The sequence below is a fragment of the Lissotriton helveticus genome, chromosome 1_1 (genome assembly GCF_964261635.1).
Source record: "Lissotriton helveticus chromosome 1_1, aLisHel1.1, whole genome shotgun sequence".
NCBI lineage: Eukaryota > Metazoa > Chordata > Amphibia > Caudata > Salamandridae > Lissotriton > Lissotriton helveticus.
Window position 1 is genome coordinate 2,051,641,444 of NC_136057.1, and position 27,020 is coordinate 2,051,668,463.

The 27,020-nt window shown below is 45.5% G+C and overlaps 1 protein-coding gene across 2 annotated transcripts in view; it reads right to left on the bottom strand.

The window, feature by feature from the left end:
* Positions 1 to 27,020, bottom strand: part of LOC144755726 (interferon-induced protein 44-like) — a 210,437-nt gene that overhangs the window by 160,348 nt on the left and 23,069 nt on the right. The window contains exon 1 of one of the 2 annotated variants that reach the window (XM_078644929.1): positions 657 to 755. The exons of the other annotated variant lie outside the window; for it this stretch is intronic. The gene's annotated coding sequence lies outside the window, so the exon portion shown is untranslated. Of the gene's footprint in view, positions 1 to 656; positions 756 to 27,020 lie in introns of those variants that run through there. 2 annotated transcript variants of the gene reach the window in all.

Below are 27,020 nucleotides of genomic sequence, written 5' to 3' on the forward strand. Positions count from 1 at the left end.
CTTAATAGCGATTCCTTATGAATCGCTATTAAAGACTCGCAAAACGGGTCTTTGATGAATCTAGCTGCAAGACAATCATTTTTTTTTAAAGTTTATTGAAGGAGAGATTATAGCATACATAGGACAAAATATCATATGAGAGATCACAATTAAAAAATAATACTATACATTATAAAACAAAAATACAATCTATTATTGTAGTAACTACGACTGTCATTTTACCTACTAAACTACCCTGTTGTCTATATCGAATCACACAGCCATCTCACGTGATGGTCGAACAACATGGCATACACTAGGCAAGGACTAGTTAGTGGCTTTCTCCTGCCCCTACGCAAGTAGTAAACGGACTAGCATGCACTGGTTTCTGGAGTGTACAACGATCGAAGTCGCTTCACGTTTTCAATCACCACCACTTATAGCTCGAGAACTAATTCTGCAACTCAAATTTACAAAAATCACAAAAGCTGATAACTGTAAATAATTTGCGAGAAGGTTTGGGACAGAACTGCTTGAAAAGACCGAGAACGGCATTAACGTGAGAGTGGCTCATCATGAACACATTCACATTGTAGAAAAGAAAAAGAAGGGTGATAAAATCATCAGCCCCCGACTACAAAGCCAGTGTTTCCAAAACATAAACGGAGTAAAGTTACCTTCCAATGTTACCAGATGTTTTGTTCCTGGCAATCTTCTTTCTCCTGCTTGCAACTCCAGTGAGTGGAACTAAAACCGAAAGTATTTAAGCAGGGACGTGAAAACCGCGGAAACTCCAGATGAGTCACCCGGAAATGTGATAGTGAGGAAATGCCGAAGTGGGCGGGTGCGGCCAGGGACTCCTACACATAGCATGCATGTCGGACATTTCACAATCTATGTCTTTTAAAACTAGTAAATACAATGTTACACACAAACTACAGACGCCGGAATGTAATGTGACGTTGTTTTGCACGCCGGGAGTCACACATTACATGAAACCCCGTCTTTACTGTGAATATAAGATACAGTATTTGTAGTGTCTGGTAACAGTTATATGCATATTAACATGTTACTTTGTAGGTGTTTTCCTGCCATGAGTCACTAATTGATTACTTGTTTTTCTCTTGCATACAGCTGCTTGCACCTTTGATTTTTCCAATAGTCTACGCGAGGGGTGTTAATAACCAGCCACGTTTGCAGTGTGAGCAGGAATGGGTGTCAATGGGCAATTTTGAATAACATGAACCATTTAAGTTTATGATTCTTGGCTTTGATTAGAGACTCAGATCTCCTAGAAACTCATAAATATAATCCCATGCAGTGCCTCCTGGGGCAGATCTTCGCAGCAGAGCCTGTTTCAGGTGCTGTACCTAATTTACACCTACCCCTAGGCTGGGGATGGGTTCTGCAAGAGGGCTCATGGCACATTTTTAAGTATCGTGTTTGGCAGCGCGTGCGCTGATTGCGCTGTCTCAGCGAGACTAAAGTAATGTATATGTTGGGTGAAACTGTGTAATGTGTTATACAGCTTGTGATTCGTTTAACTGTGCATTGCTGTTCTGTTATTTACTTGATTTCTTTTGGCTGTCGGCCCTTTGGTAACTTCCGTGTATTTTTTTTTTTTGCAGAGTTTTATATAGCGCGAGCTAGACCCGAACCGAATCAGGTATCAGAGCGCTTTACATAGCACCAGTTACGTTACATGAGGACACACTTTCATTTTTAGGCTCGGGGAGCACTTGTTTTGTCTGGCAGCGGCTTCGTCGTCTTTCTGCATAGCAGAAAACACCCCGGGTGGTGGCATAAATAATTATGTGTTTAAGAAAACGGAAAGGGGGGCGGGGTAAGCGAGGTACGAGGGCTGCGAATGCTCGGGTCAGGTAATGGAAAGTGTGCCCAGAGAACAGAACTTCACTTCACTCTTATTCTATGTGAAGGCTAAATGCGCTGCGATGTGCCGCAGGTCACACAGAGGGGGGTCACCTAGGTCTTCAGGAATAGTGAAGAGCGAGTGAGATAAAAAAAAAAAGATTATCAGTTTCAGGAGCCCACTCTTCACCACTGCAAGAATTGTGATATACCAGCCCGCACAAACCTTTTAAGCGACCTTCACAGCCCCCCTTTCTCTCCAGAATGAACTCGGAAAGATAGCTTAGTGAGTTCAGCGCTAGCTGCGGGCCCCTGTGCCGGGCCATCAGTTGCAGCTTGAAATCCAGGCACAACCGCTAGCTCAGCCTTGCCTCCTTCACGATGAGCTTTAACTGAGCACCATCGGGCAGGTGCCTAATTATAGCGCTTCGAATCGGTCGGCCTGTAGGAGCAAGCGCTATAGAGCCATTTGGTATTATATGTATTAGTAGTATTTCTTATTCTGTGCCTGGACAAGTAAATCACTTTTATTTTGCATCTAGCCACGTGCTCTAATACGGCTGGGCGTGCAAAGCTCGGCTAGCATTTCACTTGCCTTGACACAGACTCTTTTATTTGTATCCTTCTGTTTGTGTAGGGGGTACGGCGTAAAGTAATTGCTTCTAGGCGCTTGATAGAAGTACTCCGGGCCTGGGGTCGTGATTGTGAAGCTTGACCTGCTGGTGCCTCGCAGTAGTGAAGGAGCTGTAGGGTCTGTAAAGACCGAACCAGAGACCCTGGTTCCATAGACCTCTTTTCTTTCTTTATTTCCGAAATTCTTTATTGTATATAAAAAAATATAAATTTACATACATGGACGAGGCTTATACATGAGTGGAAGAAGAAAGAAGAAAATAGGCTAAAGAGGAGAAAGGAGGAAAGAAGGAAGGGGGGGGGCAGGGGGGGGAGCGGTAGTCCGTACTCTTGAGATTGTTCGCCAGTTCGTAGTCTCATAGTTCGTATTCCGTCTTTTTGATGTTCCATGGCATTTGTACGTCTCTGTGATCGATCAACTTGTGCCCCGCGCCCCGGGGGAACAGTAGAGAGAGATATAGATAAAGTAGGAGATGTGCACGGTGTTCTATTATCACAAAACTGTTTCAGCAAGCGCCCTCAGATGTATCTTGTTCACGCCTACGGTGGCTTGTGTGATGACAGGTAGTGGTCTAAGGACCCCCACATGGTCGACTGCTTGTGCGTTTTCGGTGTGTGTTTTGCTGTGATGTTGTCCGCCCCCCTGAGGAACGTGACCCAGTTGAGCCACGCCTGTGGAGCCGCCTTTGATGTGTCCTTCCAGTTAGTTAGGACTATTTTGACTGCGGCTGTTAGCAGAAGATCAATGAGGTCCCGATCCTCTGCCTTTGTGATTGCCTGGGATGTGAACCCTAGGGCCAGGCTTGTGAGGTCTATTTGTATGTCTATGCCTGTGATCTCGTGGATAAGTATTCTGATCTTCCCCCAGAAGTCCTTGATTTTTGGGCATTTTAGTAGGAGGTGTTCTAAGTCTCCCCTTTCTTTATCGCAGTTCCAGCATACGTCGCTGTCTCTAATGCCTACGGTGGCTAATCGGGCTGGTGTCCAGTATGCCTTGTGTATCAGCCAGAATTTTGTCTGGTTCAGTGTGGCCGTCACCTTTTTCCGACTCGTGGACCTCCATAGCTCGGCTTTAGCGTCCTCACTGAGTGCTTGACCTGCTGCCTCCCCCCAGAAGTTTATGACCTTGTCATTAAGTTTGGTGTGTTTGGGGCCTAGGATCTTATAGAGGTGTGCTACCTGGTGTCCTAGCGTGTTCAGGCTGTTAGCCAGCTGTATTATCGAAGGTGTCTGGGTGTTGAGGTTCGCCTTCCTTATTGCGACTTTTATCTTCAGGAAGTTGTATAGTTCTACGCTGTTTAGGCTGTACTCTCCCTTCAGGGTGTCGAATGTTACGTCAGCGCCCTTGTTCTTAAGGTCCTTGGCTATGGATATCCCTTGGCTATACCAGTCGTGCATGTCTAGGACCTTACCCCTGTATTTTAGGGTTGGGTTGTGCCAGATGGATTCAAAGGGCCCTCCTTTGATGCTCGTGTTTAGAAGTTTGTCAACTTTCAGCAGAGCTCGTTTTGTGTTTCTGAGTACCGGGTTGTCTTTGGTTGCCGGGTGTTTGGTGGCCGTGAGGAGGGTGATGGGTTTCATACCTTTTAGCAACCCCTGTTCAAGTGTTAGCCATGCTGGTGTGTAGTCCTGTCTTGGGTCCAGCCAGTGCAGTCCCTGTCTAGCTATGCACGCCTCGTGGAATCGTTTGAAGTTTGTTATGTTTAGTCCCCCCTGTTCCTTTGATAGTCTGAGTTTTTGCATGCTTATTCTGGCCTTCTTCCCTCTCCATAGGAAATCGTTCAGTATTTTGTCTACCTTTTTGTGGAAGTCATCTGTGTTGGTTAGGGGTAGCATGGCTAGCATATAGTTCACCATTGGTGTGAGCATCATTTTTATTGTTTCTACCCTCCCCCACCATGTTGTGAACTTGGGGGACCACCCGTCTACTTTGGCCTTGATTTTCTGGATTGTAGCCTGTTCATTATGTTCTAGTGTCGTGCTCAGGTTCCTCTCAAAGAGAATGCCTAGATACTTAATAGGTTTATTTTGCCACGCTAGGCCTGACGTTCCTAGTACTGCACTTGTTGTGTGGATGTTTAGGGGTTTGCACTCTGATTTGTCCTTGTTGAGTTTGTACCCTGAGACCTGGGCGTACTTCTCAATTGTGTCTGTCAGTGCCTTGATAGATCTCTCAGGGTCTTCTGTCATTATTAAAACATCATCCGCATACGCCGCTAGCTTAAATTTTTCTCCTCCTATCGGCACCCCAGCTATGTCTTTGTTCGTTCGCATCATTGTTAGGAGCGGTTCTATTGCCAATAGGAAGAGGCCAGGTGAGAGTGGACAGCCTTGTCGCGTACCTCTGCCCAGGTTTAGTATGTTTGAGGTGCCGCCGTTCACTACCACTCGCGCCTTCGGGCTGTTGTATAGCGCCATCACCATCCTCCTGTAGTTAGGTCCTAGCCCGAATTTCCCCATGCAGCGATCTAAAAAGGGCCATGAGACTCTATCGAAAGCTTTTTCGGCGTCTAGGGCTATCATTACGGCAGCTTTACTACTCTGGGCCGAGTGGTTAATTATATGGCATAGTAGTCTGGTGTTGTCATGGGACATGCGGTTTTTGAGGTATCCTACCTGGGAGTTGTGTATGAGTTTAGGTAGGTAGGCGTTAAGTCTGTTGGCTAGTATCTTCGCGTACATCTTGCAGTCTACATTTATGAGTGAGATCGGTCTGAAGTTCTTCGCTTCTGTCATGTCCTTCCCTTCCTTCGGTATGACTATTATGTTTGCCTCAGCCATTGATGGGGTCATGCGTCCTTTGTGGACGCACTCCTCAAATACCTGTTTCAATGTGGGTTGGAGTGTGATCAGGTATTGTTTGTAGAACCCTGCTGAAAAGCCGTCAGGCCCAGGTGCTTTGTTTTCTTTGAGGCTGGCCGTGGCTTTCCTTATCTCTTCCTCCGTGACTGTTAGCTCTAGGACGTCTCGTTCTCTTTCTGTTAGTGTGGGTGTGGCTATGCTGTTAAGGAGTTCCTCGCCCCCGTCCTCTTTTAGCGCGTCATCTCTTGTGTATAGACCCTCATAGAAGTCCCTGAAGACCTCCAAGATGTCCTTATTAGCAGTCTGGGCCTTGTTGTGTTTGTCTTTGATTGCCCCAATTGTGTGCTGCTTTTGTTTCCCTTTTAGGTAGGTTGCTAGGTTTTTCCCCGCTTTGTTGGCAGTGCATAGGTTGACTGATTTGTATTTGTTGATCCAGGTCCCTGCTCTTTCGCTTAATATTCTGTTGAGCTCATACTTCAGTTTGGTTAGTTTTGTGAGTGTGTTGTTGTCTTCTAGGCTAGCAATGTGGCTGTTCTCTAGTGTTTTGATCTCTTTCTCTAGGTCGGCTATTCTTTTGTTCCTTGCTTTGTTCATTTTGCCCTTTATTGACATTACTGTCCCCCGTATGGTCGCTTTTAGGGCGTCCCATAGTACCTCTCTGGGTGTTTCTGGTGTATCGTTGATTGTCAGATACTCTTTAATCGCTGTGTCTATCTCTGCCCTCGCTGATGTGTGTTGAAGAAGGCCGTCATCGAATCGCCACCTGCGTGTTGGCTTTTCGTTGTGTCTGCCCGATAGGGATAGGCTTATATGTGCGTGATCTGATATTGTTCTGGGTCCTATTTCTGTGTGGTCTATGAGGTGGGTGTGTGTTTCTGACATTAGTATGTAGTCTATCCGACTGTAGGAGTTGTGGGGGTTGGAGTAGAATGTATATTCTCTGGCGTCTGGGTTGCTTAGGCGCCACGGGTCCTTAATCCTCAGTTTGGAGCACAGGTTTGTAAGGATGTTAGGGCTAGTTGTTGGGTAGCGTCTGCTGGGGTGTTTGTCAATTGCTGGGTCAAGAACTTGGTTCAAGTCTCCGGCGACGATCAATAGGTCTTCCATTGGTAGGTTGTGTAACTGGGCACCTATCCCCTCCCAAAATTGTTTATCCTCACTGTTAGGGCCGTATATGTTCGCGACATGGTAGGTCTCTCCTGCTCTCTTGAGACTGGTCACTAGTGTCCTACCCTGGGTATCTGCTTGGTAGCTTGTAAGAGACAGGTTCGAGTTTTTGCTGATTAGTGTTACTACCCCATTTTTTTTGTTCTGGGCTGGAGATCCCACCACCTCCCCTATCCAGTTGGCTCTTAATCGCGGGATGTCTGCCTCTTCTAGTCTCGTCTCTTGGAGCACGTAGATGTCGCTTTTAAGTTTCCTTAGGTGTTCGAGCACCTTCCTTCTTTTTACCGGGCTATTCAGCCCCTTGACATTTAGGGAGACTATTTTGATATCTGACCCTATGCTATTCTGGCTGTTATGTGTCATTAATGCTGCTTTGTATTCGCTGTGCTGGTGGGCTACCATTAGGCTCTTTTGCTCTCCGCGCCATGTGCCTATTCATGTCTTCGTGCTTGCCTTTGCTCCTACTTGATGCGAGTGTGATGAAAGAGAAGTAAAAGATGCAAGAGTTGCAGAGAAAGGAAAGATAGTCAGTAAGCCCATGTATAGAACCCCCCCCCTCCCCACTCCCCCACTCTCGCCTTCCCGCCCCCCTCCCTCCCTTACTTGCTAAATGGGTGTGCGACGACAAAGTTCCTCTGCTCGCATCATCCCTGAGGTAGAGTTGGTTTCTTCTTTGGCTGTTGGTGTGTCTCTTTGCTCGGGTCTCTTTTTATGCCCTTCAGTCTCTCTATTGCCGTGGCAATTCCTTGATTTTTACATTGTGAGGTAGATACGCTGTTCTGTGTTTCCCTGCTGAAGCTCGACATGTGCCTCTTACTCTGACTGTTCGTTCAGCGGCGACGCGCTCCTCTTTGCTGCCCCTGGGCTTTTGTTTTCCTCCATGTCCTCCACTGCTGGACCTTGCAGGTATCGTTTTAGAGCCTCCGGGCATTCGAAGAACATCGTCTTCCACTTGTCTGTTACCTTGAATTTTGTTGGGCTGACGAAGCTGAACGTGGCTCCCCTTCTCCGCAAGGTGTCTCTTTGTGCCAGGAAGCCTTTCCTTAACTCCACTGTCGGCTTTGAATAGTCCTGGGTCAATACTATCTTGTTGCCGGCCCACGTCAGATTCTGATTTTTCCTGGCGAAGGCGAATATGGGTTCCGTCTGATTTAGTCTCAGTGGGTTGCAGATTATCGCTCTCGGGCCTCTGCCTGTGGTTGGTTTCCCTGCTGGTACCCTATATGCTTTCTGTACCTCGAAGCCTCTTTGGAAGGTGATGCCTGTAAGTTGTGGGATCATCTCCTCCAGCATGGCGGCACAGGAGCCTGCCTTATCCTCAGCCCCTTCCGGCACTCCTAGTATTCTTACATTGCCTATTCTTGCCCTGTCGTCCTTTTCCGCCAGCTGTTTTTGTACAGCATTTGTGGCTGTTCTCAGCTCTGCTATGGCCTTGGTGTGCCTGCTTGTTTCATCTTCTACTGAGCTTATTCGGCTTTCTGCGGCTTCTATTCGCGTATTTGTTTTGTGAAGGTCCGCTCTTATGGCCGCCATCTCGAGTTGCATGTTCTCCAGCTTGAGTTTCGTCTCTCTCCCCACCTCATTGCCTTCGTTTACCTTCCGCAGGATGGTCTCCAGAGTGACCGGCTCACCTCTTGTTTTGGTGGGGGAACCCTGGTTGTCAAATTTTGGTTTCTTCTGCTGATCGCCTGTCAGCTTCCCATCGCTGCCTGCCATTGTTCGGATGCCCCTCCTTGACAGGATGTTGATCAGCCTCCCTCCTGCTTGCGCCACCTTTGGTGTGCTTGTTGTTTTCGCTTTTGCAGCAGGTGGTTGGGCAGCTTGTCTGTATTTGCTCGGCTCTCTAATGTGTCTTGTTCTTGTTTTTGCCTTTGGCCCAGCCAGCGTGCTGGCTGCCTAGTTTGTGGCTTGCACGGCCACTGGCTCTTTTACTGTCTCGGCTTCCTTTGAGGGGATGTACTGGGTTGCCTGTGTGCTGTCGAGCTGAGGTATTTCACACCCCACTATGGCTCAGCGGACGTGTTTACCACCACTTCGCTGTGTGCTGTCCCTGTGTTGCAGGTGTTGAAGGCTACTCGGGCTTGGGGTGCTCGCTCTGCCTGCTGCCTGTTGTCTCACCGGGGTGGTGAGTCCTGCCTCACCTCAGTCACTTTGCTAGGGATGCTGTCCCCTCTCAGACCTGGTGCGTTTTAGCGTTTTAGCGTGAGTTTGGGGTGTTAGAGCGCCACATATCGCGCTGTCCTCCTTTGTATTGCGCAGTTCTCTAGTGCAGCCTCCTTTGCTCGAGTGGCAGTGCCTCCCGCTGTCGGCTCCGCGCCTGTACCGGTGCCGGTTCCGCACCTCCCCTCTTGGCCCTTACGGCATCCGGTGTGCTCTCCTGTTATGGGCCGGTTGTTTGTCTCACTGTTGTTTGCACTCGCTAGGCTCTCGGCTCCAAAATTGCCGTGGTCTCGCTGCTTCGGGCCCCCGATGCGTGTTAAGCATTACGCATTACGCCCCCAGCGTCCACCTCTTGCCGCTCTCTCCTCCGCCCCCGCCTCTTCCTTAGGCTCCGCTAGGCTCCGCTGGTAATCGCGCACCTCCGTCCCTCCGTCTCTCCGTCTCTCTGCCTGCTTGCTATTACTTCCGGTTGCCTGGCTCCTCTCCTTCCGCTTCCGGGTCCCTTGGCAGCATACCTCCCACCTTCCGCCTTAGATCGGGGAAGACTTCCGGTAATGGCGCCTCACCTCCACTCACTTCCGGTTACCTGGCGTCGGCCCTCCGGACTTGGGATGGTTCGGCTTCGGCTTCTGCGAGGTTTGGGTCACTTGCTCTCCGCTCCTTTCCTCAGCGCTGCGGTCTTCTTCTTCCTCGTGTTGTCGTTCACTTGGGGCAATTCCGCTCTTTGTCTCGCCTGCTCTGCTTGCTGCAGATCTGTTTTGGGATCGCGCTGGTCGGTCTCGAAGCACCGCTGTCGTGCCTCAGAAGTGGAGGCCCCTCCGTCTCTTACTCCGTAGTCTCCGCTATCCTCCTCTTCTCGCCTCACACCGCCATCTTGCGTCGCGCTGTTGTTGATTGCCCGGTGTGTTCAGGAGCTGATTTCTCTCGCCGTTGTTACGCTTCCGCACTTCTTGCACGTCGGTCAGTTGCGCAAACCTTTCCCACACCTTGTGCAGTCCCTTTGTTCCGGTTTTGTCACGTTTGGCTGGTAGTTTGCCCCTCAGGGATGCGGAGCTGCCGGACCTAGACGACCGTCTCCATTGCCGTCCAAGCCACGCCCCCTCCATAGACCTCTTTTCTTCGTCCTTTTGTGTTCCTCAAATCGGGACATATGTGTATGAGTCGTGCAAGTGATAGTCCGAACGAAGCCATTATGAAAGCATGAATCCCTGTTAAACCAGCTTGTGTGAGGGTGTGGAGGGCTAGAGGGAACATAAATGCAAATTCACCTTTTTATTAACCCCAAAATAACATTTTCTGCGCTCATCCACTAACTTCAGCGTGGTGCAGTAGCACAAACAGTGGAGGGGCACAGCCCAGACAGCTGTACGTAGATGCATGCCCTATATATTTATAGGAACGGTTTTGTACAAACCATAGAATTTCTAATGTGGTGACAGCTGTAAAGTACAGTATGTATATAGGTGTGCGGAGCCTTATTTGCTATTTACTGCCATTGATGAGCGTGGGAGGGACTGTCGCTCATGAGAGGCCCGAAGTCTTGAGTGGGTCATCTTGACGCCCCTCCCCAAACAATTGTAATGCGTCTACCTTTTTAAGCCTGCTGTTCTCTTATATTGAGTAGTAATATAAATAGGTATGTAAGTAGCCCAGCGCACAGTCTCTTTGCATAAGCGCATGGGGTAAGCGGCGACTATCAAGAGGAGACAGACAGTCGTCATAGGAATGTCCGCCCCACTGTGGTAAAACCATAGTATTTGATCTTTGCTCTGTAGTAATACATCTCTAGATCTGCATGGATTACTAACCTTCCACCAAATAACATGTCATTGGGTTAAACGTCTTTTCAATGGCATGGAGTATGAGTGTGTAAATGGTACAATCGTGCTGGAAAGTGCAGAAAAGAGTGATTTAGAAATGTCCATCATGTATCAATAGTGCAGACAGCACAGCTATGTCCGTCCTCCCCCCATCTCACCTCTTTTGGGTCATAGTAAAACTCCGAAATTGCACATTCACCGTCCTATAGGATCTTTCGGTACATGCAAGAAAAAGGCTAGAAACCGGCTAGAAACCTCACCACACCACCCCAGTTCAGACATGGCCATGTGCAAATCAGGTCTGGGATGGTCTGCTGAGCAAAATAACGATGGATTAAACCCAGATCTGTGACTGGGGGTGAATGTTCTGTCATTGTGCAACATTCCGTCCATCAATTGTTGTTTTTGCATTTGTCACCCCCCGAGTGGGACGGGTATGCTCAGACGTGAGTCCCGTGCTCTCCAGGCCCCTGGAATCAAGCTATCCTGGCTGATGACGGCTGATAGCCAGAAACCGGTCCTAGGATGCTTGATTCCGGTCCAGGAAAGACATGGCTTAGCAGTTTGGGCTGAACTGTTCCCATGAGGCACAGGGTCAAGACTGATTTGCATATGGCCATGTCTGAACTGGGGTGGTCTGGTGAGCAAAATAACAATGGATTAAACCCAGATCTGTGTCTGGGGTGAATGTTCCGTCATTGTGCAATATTCCGTCCATCAATTGTTGTTTTTGCATTTGTCACCCTGAGTGGGACGGGTATGCTCAGACGTGAGGTCCGTGCTCTCCAGGCCACTGGATTCAAGCTATCCTGGCTGATGACGACTGATAGCCAGAAACCGGTCCTAGGATGCTTGATTCCGGTCCAGGAAAGACATGGCTTGGCAGTTCGGGCTGAACTGTTCCCATGAGGCACAGGGTCAAGACTGATTTGCATATGGCCATGTCTGAACTGGGGTTGTCTGGTGAGCAAAATAACGATGGATTAAACCCAGATCTGTGACTGGAGGTGAATGTTCTGCCATTGTGCAACATTCCGTCCATCAATTGTTGTTTTTGCATATGAAATGAAGCAAGGCAAGGCTAAAGGCCATATGTTTTTCATGCGCTTGTACCCATGTGTGTAGCTATTGGCAGATTACGACTTTTTTTTTTTTTACATTTGTCACAACGCAGAGCGACACGATTATGGGAACACTGCCATTCCTGGCGAAGCTGCATGTCAAAGCTGCAGGAATTTTCAAACTGCAAATCAAATACGCCCAAAAAGGGGTCTCTGGAGCTGCTGTCAGCACCCGCACCTTAGATGGAAAGCTACCAAAGAGGACAGTGTGTCTAAGATACATAACCTGCCACAAAATTAAGTGCCTCATAAGAAAGCTCTCATTTCAGGCCAGGCCGCTAACAATAACAAAGAGACAGGATATGACCCTCCGTCTCAATTATGACGACAGTGTTTTCCTCCCGTATTATCCTGTCTGTCATCTACATACTCAACATAATTGGTCAACGTACATTGGTCGCAGGTAAGGCTATCCAATTACACCCAAACAATAGAGAAAAAGGAAAGAACAAAAAAAAAACAGAAGAAGGTATACTCCTTTATCCATTTTCAAGCCTATGTTTCCAATCTGTTATAGGGGCCCATATCCGTTTCCCCAATTGCTTTGTCTTCCAGCCCTTTTTATCATACAGCGCTTTCTCTAGTACATATACCGCTAATAACCGTGATAGCCATTGTTGGAATGTTGGCGGATTTGGATCTTTCCACAATGTTGCGATGCATAGCCGGCTTAAAGTCATCGCTAGGTATATAAACTCATATTGAGGCATTTCTACGCCGTCCCTGGTTACCCCTAGAACCATAACTTCGTTAGTTATACTAATTTTGATCCCTAATGCTCTATCGAAAAATTGCTCTAATGAGCTATTAAATGAGTCCAGGGCTGGACATGCCGCAAACATGTGTATGGTATCCGCCTGCGTTGCTTGACATCTAGGACAGACTACCCCCGTTGTTCCACCCCATTGAGCGATTCTGTGTGGTGTGTAATAGAGCTCATACATGGTCTTGTATTGCTGGACTTGTAAGCTGGCTACTCTTAACACTGAGTTTAGAAGCTTGAACGATTTTTCAACCTCATTACCAGATAGGCTTAATTTGGTATTCCATTTTTCAACAACCCTTCCACAATCATCCTCCTTATACTGACTCAATTCCCCGTATACCTGGGATATCGAACAACCCTTCTTATCACTTAAAAATTCCATGATTTCCTCTCTCTTATAGTTAGTGTCCCCTCTCTGCTTTTTTACCAATGCTGATCTTATTTGTAAATATTTGTAAAAATCTCTGCGATCTAAATTATATAGTTGCTGTGCTTGATCAAATGTCATGAGACCGGTCATATCCATAAGGTCCCCAATAGTTTTTACCCCCATCGTATCCCACCTCTTCATTACTTGATCATGGAATATCGCTGGTAGCAACTGATTCTTGAATAAGGGCGTATAGTAGTTCATCCTCCCCATTTTAATTTTCTTCCTGAAAGTTGACCAAATTGATATTGCCGCCCCAAGGGTCTTGAACTTAACTTTTTTGTAGTAGCTACCTTAATTGAACGAGAGGAACCACTTATTGAAATCTTTGATTAATAGCTCGTATATATCAGGGACACTCTCACCCGCTTTTCACCGGTCCTCCATCCTCCCGCCCACTAACCCTCTGATATATTGCAATACAGTCGCCCAATAATAAGCCTTGAAGTCGGGTGCCGCAAGACCACCTCATTCCCTTGGTAGTGACAGAAATTTTAATGCTCACCGTGTTCTACCTTTAGCCCATATAAAACGGTTCGTGACTCCCTCTATTTCACTGAACCAGTTGTTATTAAATTTTAACAGGATAGTGCGAAACAGATATAATATTTTAGGCAAAAATATCATTTTTATTAAGTTACATCTGCCAATTGTTGTTAGATGCAGGTTGTTTAATCTATCTAGATCTCCTTTAGCTTTTTTGATCACCGGCCCCAAATTCATTTCCACTACCTTTGAGAGATCTGATGTTATTGTAAACTGCTGAGTCTGTTATTCTTTGATCCACCATCATTACCTTTTTATTATTTACAATTTGGGTTTTACTCTGGTTTAATTTATAACCAGAGAGCGCTCCATACAAATTTGCTTCCCTTTCTTTTTCCAATAGTGCCGCTGCCGGGTCCGTAGATGTTATGACTATGTCGTCGGCATACCCTAAGATTTGTGTTTCGAATCCATTCAAAACAATTGGCAAGATGTTTTCGTTCAGCTCTATCTTTCTTATGAAGGCATCGATATAAAAGGAGAAAAGCAACGGGGAGCAGGGGCACCCTTGCCTAGTTCCCCGTCCGATATTTATTGTCCCGCTCTGCTCTCCCATAATCCTTAGTCTTATCGTCGATTTCTCATATAAGGCACTCAAAGCCCCGATACACACATTACCTATATTTGCCTTCCCTAATGCAGCCCAAAGGAAACCCCACGAGACCCTATCAAATGTTTTTTCAGCATCTAACAATATTAGAGCCATAGGGTCTTGTGAGGCTGCCGTCCCATCAAACAGTGTACACACTCTTCTAATATGGTCGGCAGTCCCCCTGCCAGGGATAAACCCATGCTGTCGGGGGGAAATGATCTTACCTATAACAGAGCTTAGCCGATTGGCCAGAATCTTGGAATAAATCTTAGTATCACTATTCATCAAGCTTATGCGTCTATAAGACCCAGGATCAGTTGGGGGTTTATTCTTTTTCAGGAATACCACCATAGTGGCCTCCCCTCAAGACTCAGGAAGTGCTACTCCTCTTTGCGTAGACAACATGAGCTGGTAAATATCCTCTTCTAGACTGGGAAGAAATTTTTTATAAAATTCCAGCGGGATAAGATCGGGGCCCACAGCTTTCCCAGCTGGTAAGTCTTTGATTGCTGCCTGTATCTCTTCTAGCGTAAAGTTAGTTTCCAGCCTTGCTTTATCCACCATTGTCAGCTGCTCTACTTGCGCACTCTCTAGATAGCGCTCTATTTCACCGCTGTCAGCACTGCTGTCAGGATCGTATAGATTCTGATAGAAATACTGAAATATTGAGCAGATCCCCCTTGGTGTTGTAGCTGGAGACCCTGCCGTTGAAATAACCTGTGAGATTTCCCCTTTAGTTGCCGCCTGTCGGGTTCTAATAGCTAATATACGACCTATCTGCTCACTAAACTCATATTGGTCCTGTTTCCACGCCAGATATTTTCCTGCTGCTTTGACTGCAAGTGGCTCGCCTACAACTGCCTTTGCTATAGCCAGATTTTGTAATATCCCTGCTACATCGTGTTTGGCCCTAATTGCTTCAGTTAATTCCTCTTCAATGACAGCGACTGTTCTTAACTTGCCCTCTATTTCCTCCTTCTTTAACTTATTTTGTTTCATCGAGAAACTGATGGTTTCCCCCCTTATGCCAGCCTTCATAGCGTCCCAGATTATTATGGGGAAGGCAGACTCTCTATTTATCCTTAGATATTCTTTTAGCCAGCTATCCATCTGGGTAACATACTTAGGATCGTGTAACAGGGCTCTCTCGAAAGTCCAGTTAGATTTTTCGTTTTGATAATTTGGAATAGAGATATCTAATACCAGAGGGCTATGGTCTGACATCACCCGTGGTAATTTTCTAACTTTGCAAATAGGTATCAGCGCAGGTGATATCAGAAAATAGTCCAATCTAGCAAGGGATTTGTGTGGCACAGAGTAATACGAGCTCCCCCCTCCACCAGTATTTTGCTGTTCCCATATGTCAATCAACCCATTATCCTGCATCATTTGTATCAATGCCCTATGGCTTTTCTTCTTCCGGCCCAGAAACCTGGCTGAATCATTTTTCCACAGGCCATGTAGGCCATTAATAATCAGATCGCCACAAACTATAATAGGCATAGGCCAGTTTGTCATTTGTACATTGATATAGTCTAAGACCTCCGAGTCATCTGCTGTGGGAGCATAAATGGAGCAGAGAGTGAAACTGAAACCATGTGTCTTGCATTCAATCATAACAAAGGCTCCCGGTTTTCCGTTTAAACGGATTTCTACATATAAATACAGACAGAAAACCTTTTTTTCTTTGTCTGTATTTATAAATAAAGACGGAAAAATACTGACAAACTCGCTACATTGTGTCTATTCATGTCTGGGGTGCTCAGGGCCTGTGGAAAGAAATCTGAAACCGCTGCCAGGATCTCCTGAAGACTCTTTTCTCTACATCACCCTGGCCTCCCTGTCTGGCCTAAGCACTCCGCTGCTGAGGAAGACTGATTTGTTTCTATGACCCAGACAGCAACAGGCCATAGCGCTTATGGACTTTTATGAATACACACACTTGCTGTTTAGACTGGAATGAATTGGGTCTTTCTCTAGACTCAGCGCCTGTGTAGATAGCTATGGCCGCAGGTGGCAGAGGTGGCAAAGGAGGGAACACCATGGGTACGTGGGGAGGGGACCCCGGGACATTCTAAAATCACAGTGTGGGCATTGGCCATCACAGAATCTTGCATAATGATATCACGGGCAAGTAATAGAGACTAAGGAAACTTGCAATATAGACTGCTCTCAAAATCGAGTGCAAGGGGCACAGAGTGATACCAGGAGGGTCTTTATAACGTCAGAGGGGTTTGATAGTGAACTCTCAGTAACTTTACCATTCCTTTTTGGGGGGGAAGTTCTCAAGGAGTGTAAACACTATCAATATATCACCTCGAGTGAAATATGACATCACAGATGGTTCGCTGTGACATCACAGTAACTCTACCATTAATGTTCAGCTAAAGTGTGGGGCTTGTCAACACTTCTCCGGCCCAGTCTCCATTTCTTTTTGCCCTTTAGTTTTTAGGGCTCACGTCCCTGCTTCCTCTTTTTTTACCTGCACTGCAAACACTACTGGCCCACCCTGATTGAGGAAACACACCTTCCTGTTTCCTGACATCACTTGTGCTCTTGGTCCTTGCACTTGCTGCCTGTTTGCCTCCCTTCGAGTGATCTCTGCCCCAGCCACTTAGTCAGTTTCAAGCCAAAGGTATGTGTCCTTGTGCACAGAGGCGTAACTAGAGTCAAATTTCGAGGGGGGGGGGGGGGGGGGAGCGGCAAACAAAAATTTCAGGGGGGGCTAATACTTCCAGCAATAGGCAGAGTGGAGGTGCAGCCCGGCTCTAAGAAGGGGTGAGAAAGCAACAAAGCCTCATTAACAAGTAAATGGCCTTTTAAAAGACCTGTGAAGTACTCAGTCTCGGCCCGATGGACACACACAATGAGTGGGGGGGGAGAGTCGGGGTGGGGGGGGGGCTGAAGCACTTTGAGCCCTAAGGGCGTTGGTCGTCTGCTGCAGCACAGGGTGGATTGTTGTGACTTCCCCTTTGCCACCTGGCCAGCAATTTGCAGCCTTTTTTAGCAGTCATTGTGTCCAGATATTGGAGGTGGGGGAGCCACTGAAAACTCAGGACTGAAGCCTGGCTCAGCTCGAGGTCTTTTTGGAAGCTCGAGTGCACCCTCCCTTTTCCCATGGTGGATGACTGAGTAACAAATGCCTTGTGCCACCACTGATAACTCAGGGTCCTGTCCCGAGCCATTCAAAAGCTGTTTAAGCTAAAGGGGTTTTATATTCAACACCTTTCTGGAATCATCACAAAAAAATCCCTACTTACTTCAGTGTCGTTCCTCTACTGGCATTCTTAATACCTCCACACTGAAACCAATAAGAGGCAGCTTAAGGGCATAGGAAAGCAGGGCTCTCTCATTTGGTCAAGCCAGTTAGACAGGGTTTTATGGGTAGCACTCTTATTTATCCTGAAGTGAGTAACTAGGCTCGAGTCTCCGTGCCTGCTCACCATCCCGTGATTTTCGGCAAATCAGTTAATTTGCCGGTCCCTGTAAAAATGAAAGTGACCTTGTGTAATGAAACTGGTGCTCTTGTAAACCACTCCAATACCTTTGGTACGAGTTCGCGCTATACAAAACTAGAAAAATATGCACAAGGCCAAACCATTGTTATTTTCTTGACAAAAAAGACTCTCCCGAAGCAAAAGGTAACCAACCATTCAAGATGAGCGTGTAGTAATGGGAGGAATGAAAGTAGAATTTTAGTCTAGGTGTCGACTTCACCGTCGCGTGATTCTGGGCAAATCAATTAAAGTGAAATGCATGCATGTAATGGGTACAGGTGGCAAGAGGCCCCTTGCACGCGTTTTCATGGATTACTTTTGCTCTAAAGTGAAGGTTAACAGCTTATAAAGATGTAGATCAGAAGTCCTAAGTGGGGTCAAGCTATGCTGACCATATGGATAGCTGGGACACAGGGACTCCCTCGGTCAGCAGTGCTCTGAATAGTTTGCACTACTGTCTAGAGATCAGACCGCACAAAGATAAACACAAACCAGAAAGTGCCTTAATGTCCTCAAAGTCTCTTGAAATGCACATGTGCTTGTACTACAATCGCAAAGTTTTAAGATAAGTGTACCGTGTATATCTGATATACACATTGGACAATTACCTATTTGAAGGTTCTTAAAAACAGGGACAAAACAGAACGTGAACAGCAAGTTCCAGAAGACACGGAAACCCACTGGGGACGCCCACAAAGGGGCGGGAAATTGCATAAAGGGTAACATCCTTGTTGTTTTCACTATCACCTGATAACAATGTGAGAGGCACACCTATGAATAAGTTCGAGGCAGAACGAAACATGTCAGGATTGCCAATGGTTTAAAAATAAATGAATGCAAGCTCCGTTGTGGTGTGCGGCTGAAAGGTTCTCTGCAAGGAGGATTGTTGGTGAATATTTTACGATGTGGCTCAATCGCAGCGACGCACCTCCCGAAGGCGCGCCAGTGCCTGCCCGAAAGTGAGCCGTTTTGGTGTACCGCGAAAGCGTCAAGGACAGACAGGTGACGCCGAAGACTGCCTTCGGCTGGGATCTCGGCCAAACTCGATAATAGATTGGACCTGGGGCGCAACGAACTTTACATTCACAGATACCAAATAACAACAACATCATCACATTGGACAATTACCTATTTGAAGGTTCTTAAAAACAGGGACAAAACAGAATGTGAACAACAAGTTCCAGAAGACACGGCAACCCACTGGGGACGCCCACGAAGGGGCGGGAAATTGCATAAAGGGTAACATCCTTGTTGTTTTCACAATCACCTGATAACAATGTGAGAGGCACACCTATGAATAAGTTCGAGGCAGAACGAAACATGTCAGGATTGCCAATGGTTTCAAAATAAATGAATGCAATCTCCGTTGTGGTGTGCGGCTGAAAGGTTCTCTGCAAGGAGGATTGTTGGTGAATATTTTACGGTGTGGCTCAATCGCAGCGACGCACCTCCCGAAAGCGCGCCAGTGCCTGCCCGAAAGTGAGCCGTTTTGGTGTACCGCGAAAGCGTCAAGGACAGACAGGTGACGCCGAAGACTGCCTTCGGCTGGGATCTCGGCCAAACTCGAAAATAGATTGGACCTGGGGCTCAACGAACTTTACATTCACAAATACCAAATAACAACATCATCATCACATTGGACAATTACCTATTTGAAGGTTCTTAAAAACAGGGACAAAACAGAATGTGAACAACAAGTTCCAGAAGACACGGCAACCCACTGGGGACGCCCACGAAGGGGCGGGAAATTGCATAAAGGGTAACATCCTTGTTGTTTTCACAATCACCTGATAACAATGTGAGAGGCACACCTATGAATAAGTTCGAGGCAGAACGAAACATGTCAGGATTGCCAATGGTTTCAAAATAAATTAATGCAATCTCCGTTGTGGTGTGCGGCTGAAAGGTTCTCTGCAAGGAGGATTGTTGGTGAATATTTTACGATGTGGCTCAATCGCAGCGACGCACCTCCCGAAAGCGCGCCAGTGCCTGCCCGAAAGTGAGCCGTTTTGGTGTACCGCGAAAGCGTCAAGGACAGACAGGTGACGCCGAAGACTGCCTTCGGCTGGGATCTCGGCCAAACTCGAAAATAGATTGGACCTGGGGCGCAACGAACTTTACATTCACAGATACCAAATAACAACAACATTATCACATTGGACAATTACCTATTTGAAGGTTCTTAAAAACAGGGACAAAACAGAACGTGAACAACAAGTTCCAGAAGACACGGCAACCCACTGGGGACGCCCACAAAGGGGTGGGAAATTGCATAAAGGGTAACATCCTTGTTGTTTTCACTATCACCTGATAACAATATGAGAGGCACACCTATGAATAAGTTCGAGGCAGAACGAAACATGTCAGGATTGCCAATGGTTTCAAAATGAATGAATGCAAGCTCCGTTGTGGTGTGCGGCTGAAAGGTTCTCTGCAAGGAGGATTGTTGGTGAATATATATATATATATATATATATATATATATATATATATATATATATATATATATTTCCTCTCAATTGTACCCGTCGCAGAGGGAACTCTGAATGTCGGTGCCAGCGTTAAAGACCGGGACGTGTCTTTAATTCAATCATAAATCAAAGAATCACGCGGCACTCTTCTTGGTAGTTACGATATTTAATCACAGGTTCACAGCAAAACTCCTACGCGTTTCGAACAAACGTTCTTGGTCACAGCAGTGTAAAACACTGCCGTGACCAAGAACGTTTGTTCGAAACGCGTAGGAGTTTTGCTGTGAACCTGTGATTAAATATCGTAACTACCAAGAAGAGTGCCGCGTGATTCTTTGATTTATATATATATATATATATATAAAAAACAACCGAGTCAGAGTGCGCGTTGTCTATTTAAATAAATGTGAAAAAATACTAGCTGCAGCTTCTTCCTTTGCATGAGACAAAAATAAATGTGGATAAATACAGATAAAAAGACCAAAAAATAAATATGGATAAATACAGACGGAAATGTTAAAAAAATAAATACCATAAAAACGGGAGCCCTAATCATAACCCATCGACCATCCCCCCTTTTAAAAAAAATATTTTTCCTTTCCCCTCCCTTTTTTTTTTGAGTCAGCCCTGCTGCTTATATTCTATTCGTGCAATCCCTTTGGGCCCTCTATGTTGCCACTGTGCCCCCCCCATCACAAATGTACATATAAGTGGCCCCATCTGCATACATCCATAACGTTTCCAATTTAGCAACCCCTTCATGCCGTGGTGTTTGCTGAGCCGCTTGTTTTTAGTGTGTCCATGTACGCCTTTGCTTGCACTTCAGAAGTAAAGACTCTGACCGTGGATTTATATATGATATTCAGCATGGCAGGGTTCATTAGATACGCCGCAATCCCATTTGATGGCATGGATCCAGCAGTTCTCTCAATCTCCATCGCCTTTCCACTGTCATATGGCGTAATCTGGAGTTGTAAAGAAGAACTGATTGTCAAACGAACGTTTAGCATTGGGTCGAGCTTTAGCGTACACTTCCTCCCTCAATAAAAAATTCCCAAAGAATATCAATATAGCTCGTGGCCTCTGTGTCCCTCCCTGGGCTTGTATTGCGTTTTTCTTCATGGTCATTGGAAATCGATGCACTCTTTGGACTTCCTTGTCCAAGTACCAGTGGCTCAACTCTGGGAACGCTCCCTTCAACAGCTTCAGGACATAGGCTCTCTCATCATCCCATTCCTTCCCCTCCCCGATACCCAGGACCCTGAGGTTATTTCACCGCTGGCGATTCTCTAGATCTTCCAATTTCCATTGAATATCGCCGAGTTGCTGCTCATGTCCCTTTACCTTGGCTGTGTCCTTTGCTTGTTAATCTTCCAGGGTGCTTGTGCGGTCCTCCAGGTGAGATACCCTTGCTTTTGTGTCTGTACAGATCTTAGCGATTTTTTTGATTGAGCCTTGTAGATTCCTGGTTGCAAGCCGATTTTTCCTTCCCTCGATCTTTGTAGCATCTTGCAATTGTTTTATTGAGTCTAGTATCAGCTACAATGGAGGGGTTTCAGCTTCCGGCCCCTCAGTACCTCCCTGCAACATATGCTCCGGATAGGTACCCCGAGTGGCTGAATAATCCCATTTTAGAGTTGTTGCGTTGTTGCCTCCACTGGCGCGCCGTTGCCCGCTAGATGCTTTTTCCTGTGACTGTGTGTCTCTTTGTCGCCGTGACAGCCTTTTTCTCGTAATGGCTATATCCCTATCGTTAGGAGAGGCTCTGCTGTTTTCTCCCGAGCTGAAACCAAGGCTGACATTTGTCGAGTTCTCCCCCTCACTTCCATCCAGCCCGGATGGGGTATCTTCAGACCCGTCGGTGACTGAAAAAAAATTATCAGCTACATCTAGATTGTCCTTGGCAACGCTTGGGCCGCTGCTTGCAGTAACCTCCTGAACCAGCATGTCAGTTACCAGTGTCTCTGTGCCTGTTACGCCCAACAGATTAGTTACTTCGGACTCAACTACTCCAACTCCTGGGGGGTTCCCTTGACATTGTGGCGTATCTGCAGGTTCTACTGGATCTGGCTCTCTGCTTCCTTTGTTGTGTTCCTGGGCCTCCATGATCTCCTCCCATTGTATCTCAGGATTGGCATCCTGTGCTTCAGATACCGTCCGTGAGCTTTCCTGCATATTTGCCTTGCCCTTACGTGTAGCCGCGTTTTTTTCTCTTTTCTTTTCCAGGGCCAGTGCGGTTTTCTCGGCTGCCTTAGCTGCATTAGCTACATTAGCTGTAATGTCTTGGCCTACAGGGGTGAAATAGCCCGTGATAGTTTTGGTGCCCCCTGTATTCCCCCCAGGATTAGCAACAATAGCCGTGCTAGTAGTGCTTGTCTTAGACTCTGGATACAGCGCCCCAACCTTCTTTCCCCTGGTTTTGCTCCATGCCCCAGCATCGCTTGTCGCACCCCGCTCTCACCTGGGGTATCTTCGATATCCTTGCTTTTCCCGGGGTCCCTCTGGGGCATAGCCACTTGCTCCACATCGGGAGCTTTACCTCTTCCTCCTCGCGTATTTTTCGGAGCCATCCCGAAGATTCCCAAGCTGCTGGGGGGTCTCGAGTTGCTCAAACTATTCCCCAATGTATGTCGACGGAGACTGTCTCTTGCTCCGTCTCTGCAATCTCCGTAGGAGAGTACACTCTGCAAGCCGTCTCTGTGACGATTTTTCGCCGCTCCGCCCGCTTCCCTAGCTCCAGCGGTAACTCCGTCTCTGCAGTCACTGCCGGCTTCGCGAGTGATTCCACCGGCTCCGCTGACTACGCTGGCTCCGCCTAAGGTTTGCCCGGCTCGCCGCTCTCGCAGCTCCACGAGCACTGCTGCTGCCGTCGCCAGGAGTCCGAAAATCAACCCATCGGCAGCAGTCAAGAAATCGCCATCCCTGAGGGCTGCTTCCATGGGGGTATGTTGCCTTAATACACCATTACACGCATTGTTTAAACTTTAGGCATCGGGAGCGTTCTCAAGTGCTGCTAGTCAGACGCCATCTTGCCTCTCCCGATCAAAAAAAAATACGAACTTTAAATAAAGAAAAAAGAGTGCCAATCACCAAAAGGGGACTTTTCTTCATGATTTACAAATAAAAGTAGACCAACGTGTAAAAAATATGGACTAAACAAAAAACAAAAAAACATACTAGGCATTTGTGAGTTGTGGAACCCAGGCAGGATTGTCAAAACTATCTAAAAATGAAGTTTGCACTAAACGCATCAAGTATTTCATTTTAGATTTAGTGTTTTTTTTTTGTTCTATGCTGATCAGTTTAATTCTAGCAGACCTGCTGCTGATGTTATTTTTCATTATTTGCCTGGTGGAAGATCCAGTTCACCAGTTGCAAATGGTAAATAGTTGATCCGGTTCTTCCCTTAAGATTCCTTGATCACCTTTTGAAATGCTATTTTGAAATGACCTGTTGTATCTTGGCACACGTATCTGGGATCTAAAGTTGTCTATTGGCTTCCTATGATATTTTTACTTAACTGGTGGAGGATTTGCTGTCCCCACCCGGTCTTTGTAATAAACAGTAAGCATATAAAGCACCCTTTGAGAAGTACCACCTCTCTAGGTGCTCATTACTGGTGTTAATCATTTCACATTTCAATGAAAGGCTGTGTGGACCTCCTGATGGAGACACACGCAGCATTATATGGATGCATTTATCCACTGAGCTATCTCACTGGCTTACATAGTCAAATGTCAAACAACTCACATGACATGACAAGAAATAGTAGAATCCAATTGTAACAGTAGAACTAGAATTTCATTCTGAACTATCTGACACACACACAAATTTTACATTCAGTAACAGATAATGCCTATACTATGTGTCTTAAGCCTTACCTACTCTTTACATTCATTTGCACCCCCACCAAACAGCGTTTTAGCTTCATCCAAACAACTATTAGACAACTATTAGAATACATGAATATACATAGTGCCTAATTTTTTAAATAATAAGCACTGGTGCCCAAAGTTTTTTTCTCAGAAGCCCACTTTCATCCCTGCTTTCTCAATTTGTCACTGTTTTTGCAGACTGTCTTCCTCCTCCTTTCTTCATTTCCTGTGTTTCTCTCTCTTGCCCTGGGTAAAACTTTATGAGGAAAAGTATGTGCTGGTTCAAAAAAATTAGTGCTGGTAGGCTCCACCTGCAACCACCAGCTCAAATTAAGCACTACATTTACAGCTATCAAAGGTAAGCATTGGGGTGGCTGCAGGCTCTTTTGAGGGTAAAAGAAAGGTCAAGCTGATCAATTAACTTTGTACCACGGGAAGAATTCCGAACAAGCATTTGCAATGCAATAGGTCTTCCATTTGTGAGAGTTTGAGCTATTGGAATTGTAAATGACAATGCCTTTTATTTATGCGTTTTAAAACCTGCAAGCTGTGTTTAAACAAGCACTTTGTACTTGTAGTCCTGGCTTATGAGAAGCAACGCTGGTAGTCTCCTTTACTGCAAGCCTTCCCTCTCGTAAGCAAGGACTATACGTACAAGGTGTGTGTTTATGCAACGCTTGTAGGTTTTCAAAACAAGTGAATAAAAGGCATTGTCATTTACAATGCCAATCGCTCCAACTCTCACAAATGCGAGACCTATTGCATTGCAAATGGTTGGTTAAGTTTCTTCTGCACAGCGCTTGCACTGTGTTTGTGAAATCTCCTGCATTTAATATATCTTAAAAAGAGGCTCCTATTAGCTTCCAATGTCGAATTACTGTGTTAATTCCCATTTGTGTGGAACTTTGTTTTTGTTAACTCTCCCCAGCTGTACACATTTAGGATACTTCTACTAAAGCTGTTGACAAGGTTTAAGCTCCAATCACTTTCAAGATAAGATCTCTTCTTGGGGATAAGTCAGACAGCTTCTAACAGTATGCTGGAATGCTTGCTTTGTATTACTTAGTTGTGTAAAGTAGATGCTTTAGCCTTAAAACTTTTGCAGTATTTCCAACTCATGCCTCAGTACCTTTCTTCGCACTCTATAAGCATTATTAGATAGATTTTTTTTTACCTAACTTATTTGGTCAATATGATCAAATTCTAAATGCTGTAATAAATGTTGCATGTTAAAAATAAAGTTAATATACAAGAGCTATGCTATATTTTACTACTAAACAGGCAGTATACCTAAAATTGCGATATTTTACTACTAAACAGGCAGTCACAAGTGCAGTTACCTTGCAGGCAAAAGTGTAATGATTTGAATGGCGCAGCAGGTGCAGTGGCACCAGGCCCAAAAGTTGTCAGAAGTCCTCTAACACCTCCTATTGCTACATTTTACTACTATAGCGGCAGACACAAGTTCAGTTATCTCTCAGTTAAAAGGAGCTTGGTTTGAATGGTGCAACAGGTGTACTGGGGCCAAATGTTCTCATACCTCCTCTAAACACCAAATATTGCTACATTTTACTACTAAACAGGCTGTCACAAATCAGGTGATCTTGCATGCACTAGGCACATTGTTTGAATTGTGCAGCAGGTGCAGCCGTATCAGGCCTAAAAGTTCAGACCTCCTCTAAACACTAATGCTATTACATCAAGTAATTCTATTATTTCCTTTTTTCATTTCTCAAAACTCTGCAATTACTTATCCCACTATACCACTAGTAAAAGCACAATCCAATGCCTTTTTGTACATAAACAAGTCATGACACTTTAACAGACGTTCTCTAACTTATATTGTACAACTACTCAGCAAGCTACAACTTACAACAAAAAACAGTTTTTATTAATGCATTTACCAATGCTTGTTTTTCGGTGTCTCTTCAAACACTTTAGCTCCTGCTGCTGGGATTGTGCTGGTAAATCATTTTTTTAGAGACGCCCATTGAGGGAGTTAATGTTAGCGCATTAGCAAATAAATGTATCAATTTGCATTTGAAAGCCTGCGTCTGCCCAAACCTTTATTGCTTGCAAGAAAGAAAGGCAGTAAGTCAGAAACTACATTTTACTTTGCATTTTAGAAGTCTGATCATTTGCTAAATTACATATAATCAGGGCCACTGGAATTATGTGTTTCTGTGGCTACTGCATTTTCAGCCTTTTCATAATCTCTCCATTATGCCACGTAATAATCCATCTGCTGCATAGTTTAAAGATTTCAACACGAAGACATTTTCTTTCTAGCTCAAACAGATCGAATAATATTCAAAGGTGCTGCACATAATTCTGAGCAGTGGCAGATCCTTTTCAAAATGTAATCAGCCAAATTTAAATTTGCTGATTGCTGGTTTCAGATGTTAAACTGGTATTAATGTGGTGCAACTTTCCCTGGCACATCTAATAATCAAATTTGCTAATATTCAAAATTAAGAAGTAATGCTCCAAACAATTGTGCAACATTGCGCTGCATACTTTGCTTTAACTAGTTTCCTTAATTTGATAACCATATTGTTTTAATTGGTCCTCCTCTGCTGCATAATTCCATTGGCCACACACACTGCTATTCCTGGTTTTACAGCCAACTGCATGTTGCATTGTGCAGCCTATAGATATTCCTTGAATGTTGTCATTATGGGCTCAAAACCTCAGCATGCAAAGTACTGTTGGCTATAATTCCAGAGTTAGTATAAATTGTTATGCATGACATTAAACCATTTTACAGCTATGCTTTACATTTTAGCAATAATTTAGTTCAATTATAAAACAAACTGTTTCACATGTAAAACCAAAAGTAAACTCTGCCCAGATGTTTCTATTCACATCATGTATTTAAACAATCATTGGCAATGCTAATCGTTTTGACTTTAGTGTAGTCGAAACATCACGACAAAGGTACAGCATGAGCAGCAGCAGCAAACCCTTTCGTAACACAGAAGAAGTAAAAGAGCTCACAGAAGCAGTACGGACATCACACAGCTCTCTTGCAAGGGCAGTACAGGTACATTAGCGGTAATTAACACACTAAAGAGGGAGTGAGACGAATTACAGGACTGTTGTACTGGTACACTCTCTGATTACAGGCATGAAGTCTTACAAGGACCAACCAAACCACCAATGGAATTACCATACATTAATGTACTCACATACGATGAAGAACCCTCTCCTACCAAGTGTGGCATGCTTCATCAATGGACGTCACCCCAAGCACTGGGATTCATCCAAGAGTACTACTGTTCACTGGTAGCAG